The sequence below is a fragment of the Gracilinanus agilis genome, chromosome 3 (assembly GCF_016433145.1).
Source record: "Gracilinanus agilis isolate LMUSP501 chromosome 3, AgileGrace, whole genome shotgun sequence".
Lineage (NCBI taxonomy): Eukaryota > Metazoa > Chordata > Mammalia > Didelphimorphia > Didelphidae > Gracilinanus > Gracilinanus agilis.
Window position 1 is genome coordinate 659,706,890 of NC_058132.1, and position 11,460 is coordinate 659,718,349.

At 44.9% G+C, this 11,460-nt stretch overlaps 1 pseudogene; it reads right to left on the bottom strand.

Moving 5' to 3' along the window:
- Positions 1–955: 955 nt before the first annotated feature.
- LOC123242046 lies at positions 956–9,531 on the bottom strand (annotated as a pseudogene).
- Between the last annotated feature and the right edge of the window lie 1,929 nt (positions 9,532–11,460).

Consider the following 11,460-nt stretch of genomic DNA (forward strand, 5'->3'; position numbering starts at 1 on the left):
GTTCCTCAGCTCCATGGTGACAGGAGCCTCTTAACCATGCTGAGTTACACTGTTTTTGAGCTTTTTTTTTTTTTTTTTTTTTTTTAATTTTAAACCCTTAACTTCTGTGTATTGACTTATAGGTGGAAGAGTGGTAAGGGTGGGCAATGGGGGTCAAGTGACTTGCCCAGGGTCACACAGCTGGGAAGTGTCTGGGGCCGAATTTGAACCTAGGACCTCCCGTCTCTAGGCCTGGCTCTCCATCCACTGAGCTACCCAGCTGCCCCCTGTTTTTGAGCTTTTAAAGGATCTGGAATGAGACAACTTTGTGCTTTTCTAAGTTTACTTCTGCATTCTCAGGATTATCTCCAATTTCTGTTGGAGAAGCTGATTTTTCTACTTTCTTCTTTAGAGTCAGGATGATTCTCAACCTGCATTTCATTTTGAGTGGAGATGGAGGAAGCCTGGTGGGCAGGGACGATCCAGAGACTCCTCCTAAGATGGGGAGGGTCATAGTAAGACTTCCTCAGCAGCATTTGAGGGAATTGCAGAGACTTGGATAGGTGAGGGGCTCCAGGGAGCTTGGCATGCTCCCAAGCTAGTTGAGTAAAAGGATTAGTGAAGGGTACCAGTGGGGTGGAATAAGAGTGGATAGAATCTAATCAAGGATTAGTTTGAACCATGGAATTTTGGCTTGGCATTTCTGGTAAAGCCCTTCTGACTAGATTCCACTTGGTCCAAATTGCTGATTCTATTCTGTGTCCTTTTTTCTCAATTTGTTTCAAAGTCTGCCCTATTAAATTCCATTCTTGCTTAGTAAATACTCCTTGTCCTGGAACCTGGGACAGCAGGACAACATTTTAAGATAACCTTAAGTAAGCCTCTGAGATCTTAATTCCTTGACTAAAGACTAGCTACCTTAACATCCTGATACAACAGGTATGACCCATAATCCAGACTTAAACTGGAACTCACCTCACTGGCTACTGTGCAGGTCTGCTGTCGAGTCTCCAACCTGGGTCTGTGTGCCGTCCAACTGGTGCTTGAACCACGGGGCGCCAAATTGTGGCAGCCAGCAGCCACAAATTAATATATTTGTGGGTGAACACTCAGAAGGGAGGTTGAAGACTAAGGCAGAATGGAAACAATAAAGGAAGAAAGACTCAGAGCTTAAGGATTCAACAACCTGGGCTCCAGCCTGCCTGCTCCTCTGATAGTGCTAAGACAGAGGAACATAATAAAGACGCAGACACAAGAGAATAGTGGCAAAAGAGGAGACCTTACAGCGAGTAGCTCTAGGTGGAAATGAGCTCTGATGGAATAGAGCTTGGTGGTCAAGAGAGCCTTGAAGAGCTTAGGAGGAATAGAGTCTCCTCTGGTTCGGGGATACTCATTTTTATTGGGGTTACAAAAAGGAAGGAGGGAAGGGACCAAGGTGGTCTGACAAGTCAGGAAATCATCACCAGATGCACACTTCAGGATCCTACAACAATTGATGTAGCTAAGGCCCCAGATCAAGAGTACCTACAGCATCTAAGCTTGTCTGATAGCTTTGTTAATGGCTTATTGTTGCTAACACAAAGATACTGAGATATCTGGTCAGCCTTCTGGAGTGTAGCCTCAGGGATGGGTTAAGTACTGAACGAAGGGCATAGAGCTTAGCTTGGTAAAATGATCCTGTAGCACCGCCAAAATGTAACCAAGATTCCTACATGCCTGGACTGCTACAAGGACACCAATGATAATGATGATGATGGCTACAGTTCACATTTATATAATCAATCTGATGTAGAATTATAACAGTTTCTCTATACTGTCTGATTATCAATAAATGATCAGATCTATGATACAATGCTTCTAGGGTTTGAGAATCACTTTATATTATCTTGTTTGATTCTCACCACAACCAAAGAAGTAAGGGCTTTTGTTACCCCCAATTTACAGATGAGGAAATTGAGTCTCAGAGACAATGAATGCCTCCTTCCAAAGGATGATATGTTTAAGGTGGGACTCAAACCCAGGACTTGGCCACTATCTAGAAGGAGACAATTTGGCTGAGTTTATTGGCACAGTAATTGAGGAAAGGTGAAATGAGCTTCTACTTATGCTTGAATACCATTATTTTTTCCTGTCTCAAACATCCTAACATTCTTGAAAATTCCAAATGTAACAGATGCCAAATAACAAGAGCTTTTCATTCTGCAAAGTTAAGCAGATGAGAAGTTAAAGGCTCCATCTAACGTTCTTTTCTCGGGCCTCGTTCTTCTGTGGGATGCCCCCAAAGCTGTCTGTCTCCCTCTTCTCCTTCCATTCTCTCCCCTCTGCTTTTGGACCCTTCCCTCTCCTGGGTGTCCTCCCTCCTGTCTGACGATTCGCCCTCCAGATCATGTCCACTGACTCAGGATGTCCCCTGACTCTCTCCTGGGCTCTGGACTGTCTCCCCTGGCCATCTCATGTGCTTCCATGAGTTCAGTGATCACTTCTGTGCAGAGGATGATCAGATCTATTCACCCAGCCCTCACCTTTTCTTGCCTTGCATCACTGTCTGTCCATTGGACATTCCAAACAGGATGTCTCAGAGACATCTCAGGCTGAACACATCTAAAATGAAACTCAGAATCTTTCTTCCCAAACCTTCCCCTTTTCCAGACTCCCCCCTCAGTATCAAGAGAACCAGCAGCCTCACCAGGCTCACAATCCCACTTACACTCACGCCACACATCCAGGCTGGTGCCAAATCTTATTTCTACCTTCTTAACGTCTTGGTGGTTCAGCATCACACTGTCAGGCAGATACACAAGTTTGATTTATGACCTCAGACACTTATTGGCTGTGTGACCCTGGGAAAGTCACTTCACCTTGTTTGCCTCAATTTTTCCCTCTGTCAAATGAGCTGGAGATGGAAATGACAAAGCACTCCAGTATCTTTGCCCAGAAAACACCAAATGGGGTTCAGAAGACATAAATGAATTGTTGTCAAGATGAAAGGAATCATTCTTTGTAAAGCACTTTGCAAATGTTAAAATGTTACATAAATGCTAGCTATTATTATTGTATTATTATCTTCTTACACATCACATTCTCTCCACTCATAGAGCCCCAGCCTCCTATTCATTGCCTTCCCTCTGAACTACTGCAATAGCCTTCCGGTCTGTTTCCTGGCCTCCGGGGTCTCCCTGCTCTTAGCTGCCAAAATCCTCTTCCTTGAGTGCAGACTACTCTCTTGTGCTCTAACTCCCAACCCCCCATGGCTCCCAGGCCCTGATTTGGCTTTTCAAGTGCTTCACAAGGATCCTGACCCTTTGGTTCAGTGTAAATAGAATTAGCTCAAGCCCATTCATAGTTAAAACTCCAGCCACCAGAGATAATGTCATCCCCACCTCCCTTAATGGGGAGGGGAGATGAGTTACCCACACAAGACAATAAGTAACAAATCAAGAACAAGGGAATGCCCTTTGGGCAGTCCAAATCAGTGTAGAGGCTGCCATTAGTCCACTTGAATTAGAGATGGACCCCCAGGAAGTAAGGAAAGACACTCTCTCTTCAAGTATGTTGGTAACTTCCTGTTGGGGAGTTCCTACTTTGAACTTGGTGCTGAAGGATCTGGGCTGAGACTTCAGGCAGCTTCTACTCTGAATTGTCACGTGGGTAAGTTAGGCTGACTTCCTTGGCCTACCTTGGCTTCCAGACTCTCTACCTTAAGTAGGCTTCTTGCCTCCCTAATTGCTAAGACCTTGTGGCTTGTAGCCTAGTTTAATTAGCCTTTTAATCCTCTCTCTGCCCTGCCTCAGGTAGGCCTGGGCTAGCCTCTCCCTCTCTCTATTTCCATACCTTCTACCTTCCTAATTGTAAATAAACTACCTTAAACCCAATCCTGACTTGGGTCTGTTTTAATTATGGAATCAATCTGAATTATTGATTTCTGGTGGCCACATTTTAATGTGTGTGTGTGTGTATATATATATATATATGTATATATATATATATATAAAATATCTAATTTATCCAATTATTATAGTTCCCTCCCATCCTCAGAGGTCCAAGGATCCAAGATGCTGGTCTTCTTGCTGTTCCTTGCAGAAGATGCTTCATCACAGAAGTCATCCTGTCCTCTATGCCTGGAATCCTTCCTCATCTCCACACCAAGCTTCTTTCCACGCCCCCCTCGAGTCTTACTCTTCCAGAGGGATCTTTCCTGGCCCTCCCAGCTGAGTCAATGCCTTCCCTCTGAGATGCTCTTTCATAGACACATCACGTCTTGTGGCTTACATGTTGACTCTCCCATGAGAACGGGAGCTCCTCCAGGGCAGCAACCAAAATTTCGCCTTCTCTGTATCCTCATGGTGCCTGATACAGCTTGTAGACTGGCTGAAATTGTAAATTTCTTAAAAGTTTGCTTTTCCTTTGAAGTCTACATTCAATTCTACCTTCAAAACCATCATGCAGGGGGCAGCTGGGTAGCTCAGTGGATTGAGAGTCAGGCCTAGAGATGGGAGGTCCTGGGTTCAAATCTGACCTCAGCCACTTCCCAGCTGTGTGACCCTGGGAAGTCACTTGACCCCCATTGCCTACCCTTACCACTCTTACACAGTATTGACTCCAAGACGGAAGGTAAGGGTTTAAAAAAAACCCAAAAAAACCCATCATGCTCAGTTTTGTGCTTTTGAATTTCTGTCTGCTCCCTTCTGTATGTTTTATGAATTCTTCGATGACTCTCTTTGATCTCTTTTCTTCCTCTTCCAGAAAATACCAGCCCCATCTCCCCATCCCTGTTCCTGCATCCCTCCCCAAACAAGTGGAGGAGAAAAGAAAAATAAAATATTCCTAATGAATCTCCATGTTCAAAGCAAATAAAGGCATGTTGTGGCCAGGTGCAGTCCTGTGTGTGTCTCCTTCTGCCTCTGGAGACCATCGCCTCCCTTCAGGGGGAGAGTAGATGGCCCTTTAGCTTTGTGGTTGGGCATCACATGCTTCTATAAATTCGGTAAATCTTTCAAAGTTGTCTTTCTTTAGGGAATCGTTGGGACTGGCATAGGAGCAAGACCTGAGATACCATGAGGCTAGAGTGCAAAATGTCAGTGGAGAAACCCAGCATCTGCTTTGGGTCTTGGAGAGGTTGTGTCCTGCCCAGAGTTGCCCATCTAAAGTGTGGTCCTTCCCAAACTAAACCTCAGGTCATCTAGCCTTCTGAGCTCTGCTCTCAACCAACCATCCATGACAATAAGTTGCTTCTGAATGTTGTCATTATCATAGAAATGGTTCTGGTTATTCTCCCTTCAATCTGCCTCTCTTTCCCCAAATCATGCCTTTCATTATTTCTTGGGGCATAATAATATTCATTTATGTTCCTTAATTTGCTAAGCCATTCCCCAAGTGACCTACAGCTCCCCTTCCCCCTCAACCCCAACCTAGTGCAAAGAAAAATGTAGTCCTCATCACAAACAACCCTAATGGAGCTAGCCAGGTGCTGAGGATAAAGGAGTGTAACAAGAGCTCATGCTGGTAGCTTATCTACAATTTAATTGTGGGCATATGGCATAAGCACACCCAGGAAACAGTGAATGACCCAAGGGAGATGTGATTAGCTATGAAAATTAGAAGATCCCAGAGAAGGAAGAGATGGATGAGGGCTGAAGTAGTCAGACCATGTAAAGGGGAAAGATTGGCCTTGGTCTGGGTCCAAAGGAGCATTTGGATGGAGTATAGTGGGAGATGTATCTAGGCAGGGGACCTAGAACCACCAGCAGAGAGAAAGAGAGCAGAGGCAGAAAGACAAGAATGATGGTGGTCTATTCGCAGTGAGACAGGGATGGGAGGAGAGAAATTTGGGATGGCTGTCCATTTGATGCCTTATTAGTTCATCCCATCTCTTTCTCCAGTCACTGCTCCATGCCAAGACAAAATTTGTATTAACCAATAAGTGATTCCACTTTATCATTCTCACCTTTTTCATTCATCTACCCTCTCTGCCATTTGGATTGTCCCCGCCCACTTCTGCTCCTTCAGTGGTAACCAATGACAAAATCTGGCAGTTGTTTCTCCCCTCTCAGCCCCCTTGACCTTTCTTAGTGACATTTGGCCATATTTACCACTTCCTCCTCCTGGATGATCTCCTTTTCCTGGCCTTCTGGGGCATTGCCCTCTAATGGTTCTCCTCCTCCTTCTCCATACATTCCTTCTCAGTCCTCTTTGCTGGTTCTTCATTCTCCTTTTACTCTTAAGAGTTATCCCCCTCCCCACAAAGATCTGTCCTAGGCACTTTTCTTCCTTGGTGATCTCATCAGGATCCCATGGATTCACTTACTTTGCAGTTGACTCCCAAGTCTGAACCCATCATCCACCTCTAATCCCATTCCTAAAATCTATTCCCACATGACCCACTGCTGTCACCTTCAACTGAACTATGCACATTTTTGCCAAGGATTTTGTTTTCCAAAGGGGGAGAAAAAAATGGAATTTAGTTTGACAAAATCCCAATGTCATCAGACAGTTTTGAGGCACAGACTAGCAGAGGAAGCCACTCATGAGTGCAGAGCCTCCCTTTTCTCAATAAGGATATTCTTAGTGAAGGTCTAAGGCCCAGAGTGAACATGGGAGGCCAGAGAAGAAAAAGACTGAAACAACAGGGGGCAGCTGGGTTGCTCAGTGTATTGAGAGTCAGACCTAGAGATGAGAGGTCCTGGGTTCAAATCTGGCCTCAGACACTTCCCAGCTCTATGACCCTGGGCAAGTCACTTAACCCCCATTGACTAGCCCTTATCACTCTTCTGCCTTGGAACCAATACACAGTATTGATTCAGAGATGGAAAGTAAGGGTTTAAAAAAAAAAAAAAGAAAAAGAAACACAGCTGGGAGAAGTGTGATGGCCTCAGGGAAGGAAAAATAGGATTCCAACTAAGTGGGCACCAAGGTGGCTCAGTGGACAGTACACCAGGCCTGGAGATGGGACATCTTGGGCTCCAATCTGCCTAAGGCACTTGTTAGCTGTGTGACCCTAGACAAGTTGCCTAACCCCCATTCCCTAGTTCTTCCTGCTTTTCTGCCTTGGAATCAACAGTATTGGTTCTAAATGGAAGGTAAGGATTTAAAAAAAGGAAGGAGGGTCCAGGCGAGATGAGGACACAGTGGAAGGAACCCTGGGTTCTGCAATCAGTAGCCGAGTGTGGGTCTGACAAGCACCTGGACAGTGGCTGGATTGCCTCAGAGGTCCCTTCCAGCTCCAGACTCAGGAGCTTATCAGCTGACAGGGTCAAAGGAGGCTGATGGTGACAAGGTCAGTGGGTTTGAGTTGCCCCAAGAGAGGAGACAAGTGAGCTCTCAAGGATAGTCTAGAGCCAAGAGCTCAGTGAGAGGAAAGAAAGGCCATGGGGTCTTAGGGGTCAAGGACTTCGGGAATGAGATGTGGATGGCTGGCTAACTGCATCGAGTTAACACTGGCAGAGAAGTAGGGGAAAAAAGTGGACTTTGGAATTTAGAATTCTAGGAGAGGAAACCATGTCAGTAAAAAAAAAATCCAAATGTCACAATCTTATATGACAGTCAACATTTATTGGTCACAATGTAAAAGTAAAATCCTCAATTCAAAATAATTCTTAGAAAACTAGTCAACTTCAATTAAATGTATTTCCACTAATCCAAGCATTCTGCTTCTGCTTGTCCTTTGCTTTTGGGCCCATCACCCCTACTGAAAAAGGCATGGCAAGCCTTTTGCCATTTTGGGTAGCACCAGGAAAGGTTCCCCTCTCACCTCCCAGATCTAATTAAGAACTGGCTAGAGAGAGGAAAGCAGAGTTAAATCCAGATCCGAATTCTCATAAACAGGTAACCATGTGACTGGAACGACCTCCATGAACTGATGCAGACTGAAAGGAGCAGAACCAGAAGAATGTTGTACACAGAGATAGATACACTGAGGCAAGATAGAATGTAACCGACTTTGCTACTAGCAGCAATCAATGACAATCCCAAGGGACTTGTGAGGGACTTATGTTCACATCCAGAGGAAGAACCGTGGGAGCAGAAACGCAGAAGAAAAACAACTGCTTGATCACATGGGTTGATGGGGATATGATCAAGGATGTAGATGCTAAACAAACACCCTAGAGCAAATAATAATATGGAAATAGGTCTGGATCAATGACACATGTAAAACCCAGTGGAATTGCTCACTGACTATTGGAGGGGGATAAGAGGAGGGGAGGGGAAGAACATGAATCTTGTAACCACTGAAAAATATTCTTAATTATTTTAAAAAATGAACAAACAGGAAATCAATAAATAAAAAAATCATAAAATGAACTACAGTAAATAGCGTCCCATAGGAATTCCTCTAGCGTACCATAGATGAGACACACGGTTTCCTTAACTGCATACGTGTCATTGAAAAAAGAATGATACAGAGATTGAGAAACTTCAGAGAAATCATCCTAAACTCACATTGTGTAAAACGGGCAGCGTGTGTCTGTTAAACAAAAATGTTAACATCAACATCCCTGAAATAACTGTCAGTATAAAAATGCTGAAAATCTTTACAAACTCCTCTTTCTTCTCCTCCTCCTTCTCCTCCTTCTTCTTCTCCTTCTCCTTCTCCTCCTCCTTGGCAGGGACGCATTGCATCATTTTTGAGGAGAGCTTTATTTCTGGAACCACAAGTTTTTTTATTTGACTGATTTCAGTTCTGGCCCATTCTTCTTTCAAGACGGCGCCAACGCGGGGACAAATCTCTAGAGTCTGAACATTGGGCAGCTCTCTTTGTTTCAGTGCCTGCACCCGCTGACGAACATTATGGATTTTTTTGAGGAACTTAAGTGGAGACTCCTCATCTATCAAAAAGGCAGTCAATGACTTTAATTCAATCTGCTCTACTCTTATTTCTGTCATTCTTTCAATTTGTGGAGTGTATTCTTCATCAATTGCCTTCCCAATGTCTTCCAAGGCAGATAGTAAAGCATCTTTTTTCAGTTCCAAAATATCATTAAGCTCCTTAAAATAGCAGAGGACAGTTTCTTTATCACTTTGAACAGCTTGCTCCACATGGGATTTCTGCTCCTTTAACTTTTCAACAAGCAAGCAGACATCTCCCCAGTGACCGTCAGTCAGCTCCTCGAAGAGTTTGGGGGGCTCATCCTTTTCTTTCATGTAGGCACTGAGAAGGTCTTCAATGGGGTGCCCACGGTGCTGGCCAATGGTAAGGCAGTGGCCACACACCGGCTGGCGATCCTGCAGGCAGTAGATGTTGAGTGGTTGGCTGGAGTGCTCGGGGCACGTGATGACATCTGGGTGCTCTTCCTGCTGGTATTTTTCAATAATAGCCCTCAGGGCAAAATTGATGGGCAAAGACTCAATGCCAGAGTGAGAGATTTCAATTATACTCCTGCAATTAGGACACGTCAGGGGAATTCTTATGGCTCTCCGTACATAGAAATTCCCAGATGCCTGAAGAATATTTTCCAGACAATTTCTGCAGAACGTATGGGAACATGGCAGAACTCGAGGATCCTCAAATATGCTACAACAAATGGAGCACGTTAGTTCTTCCTCAAAATTATGCATTTCCTGTAAAAAAAAAAAGTGCTTTGAGTCATTTGCAAATAGATTTTTAATCATTTAAGAATCCCAGAATTTACTAAGCACCAAATACATGCAATTAATGATGCCCAGAGACCATCAACACCTAAAATAAATTGGAGACTCCTTAATAGAGGTAATACTGCCTAGGAGCCAATAGCTATCTAACCTTAATGTGGAACCAAAGTTCATTAAATGAAAAAGACTCCAATTACATTTAAAAATGAAACAAAAAAGTCTAAATTTAAACTTTTTTATTTTCCTGCATAACCAAGACTGCTAGAGTTTGTGGGTATTTTAAGTTGAGCTTCAAAGTGGTCAGTCAGTAGGAATTACTGGGCATTTACTATGTGCCAGGCACCGGAAGCACAATGCCAGACCATTCTTCGTGCCCTCAAGGAACCAATTATAATGGAACATGACAACAACCAGATGTATACAAGATGCTGAAAGAAGGGATGGGAAGTGATCCCACCCCCAAAGGGAAAGCACTAGCAGGGAGAGAAGCCTGGAAAGGCCACCAACAGAAAAGGAGTTTTCAACAGGGCCTCAATGGAAGTGAGGGACTCTACGTGGCAGAAGACAAGGAGAGCATTCCAGGGATGGAACACAGCCAGGGCAAAGGCAGAAAGGTGGGAGATGAGCAGCAAGTGGGCCAATGCAGCCATGTCACCAAGAGCTTGAGGGAGCAGAGTGGTGTGGAGAAGGCAAGAAAGGGCTTAAATGGGATCCTGCAGGAACCTGGGAGCCACAGGTGGAGAGGGAGGGGGCAGGACAGGATGCTGGCTTTTACATTAGCAGAGAATCACTCTGGCAGATGAGTCCAATGAGACTAAGCAGAGGCTTACGACAGGAAGCCACAGAGCTCAGGCTGGGAGTCTTCCTGGCTGTGTGACCCTGGGCCAGTCACTTAACCCTCAGTGTCTGGCCTGCTCTTCTAAAACAGAATTGAAAGGTTTCCATAAAAAAAGGGAAGAAGTTGATGGTAGCAGTGCTGGGGGCTGGGCTCAGGTCCAGATCCCTTCTCATTTCTCTCGCCCCCTGCCAGGTTCTCCTTTTGGGTCAGAAACATGCCTCTGGCCCACACGAGCCCATTGGTCTGCCTGGGCAGCTAAAGGCAAGGTTTGTGAACATCTCATGGCCCTGCACAGCCTCCTCTTCCTCCATGAGGAAGTGCAGTCTCCAGGCCTCCTCCTCAGCACTCTGGGCCCAGCTTAACCAGCAAAAATGGGTGCTGCCGGACGAACCTGTGCTGCAGCCAGAGTGGGAAAAGCCCCATTTTCTCCCCTTCTTTCTCTGGCTTTTCTGCCACAGAGCTAATATGGAAACAGATTTTGTCCGATTTTGCATGTGACTGAGATCCAATTTTTTTTCCTGCTTGGGGGCAGGTGAGGGATGGGAAGGGAATGTGGAACTCAGAATAAAAATGATCAAGAAGGGTAAAAATAAATCCAGAGAATGGGGAAAGGCATTTCTGGGGCTTGTCCTGCTAGTCAACCCTCCAACTGGTGACACTCCTCCAAGCCTCCATGGGAGCTCTGTCAGACCCACCAGCCATGCTAGGGGCCACCTTGGAGAAAAGGAAATTCTAAAGGACAAAAGAGCCCATTTTTATAAAAACCTAAGCCTACAATTAAGGAAATTAGTGAATGAAAAAGCATTTAAAATCTCTTCTTAAGTGCCTGGCTCTGTGCTAAGAACTGAGATAGGAACAGGGGTTTAGTCCCTGCCTCTGAGCTGATGTTCTAACTCTAAGAAGGAAGGGAGCAAGTCTAGGGGAGAAGTGCCAAAGGATGGGTGCCAGGGTGAGCCATGGACCCATCAGAGAAGTCATTAAGTGGGATTTCTGGTGCTTTTTAAAAGGGAGCAAAATGGAGACAGCAAGGTGGCTCAGTAGATAGATCCAGGCCTGGA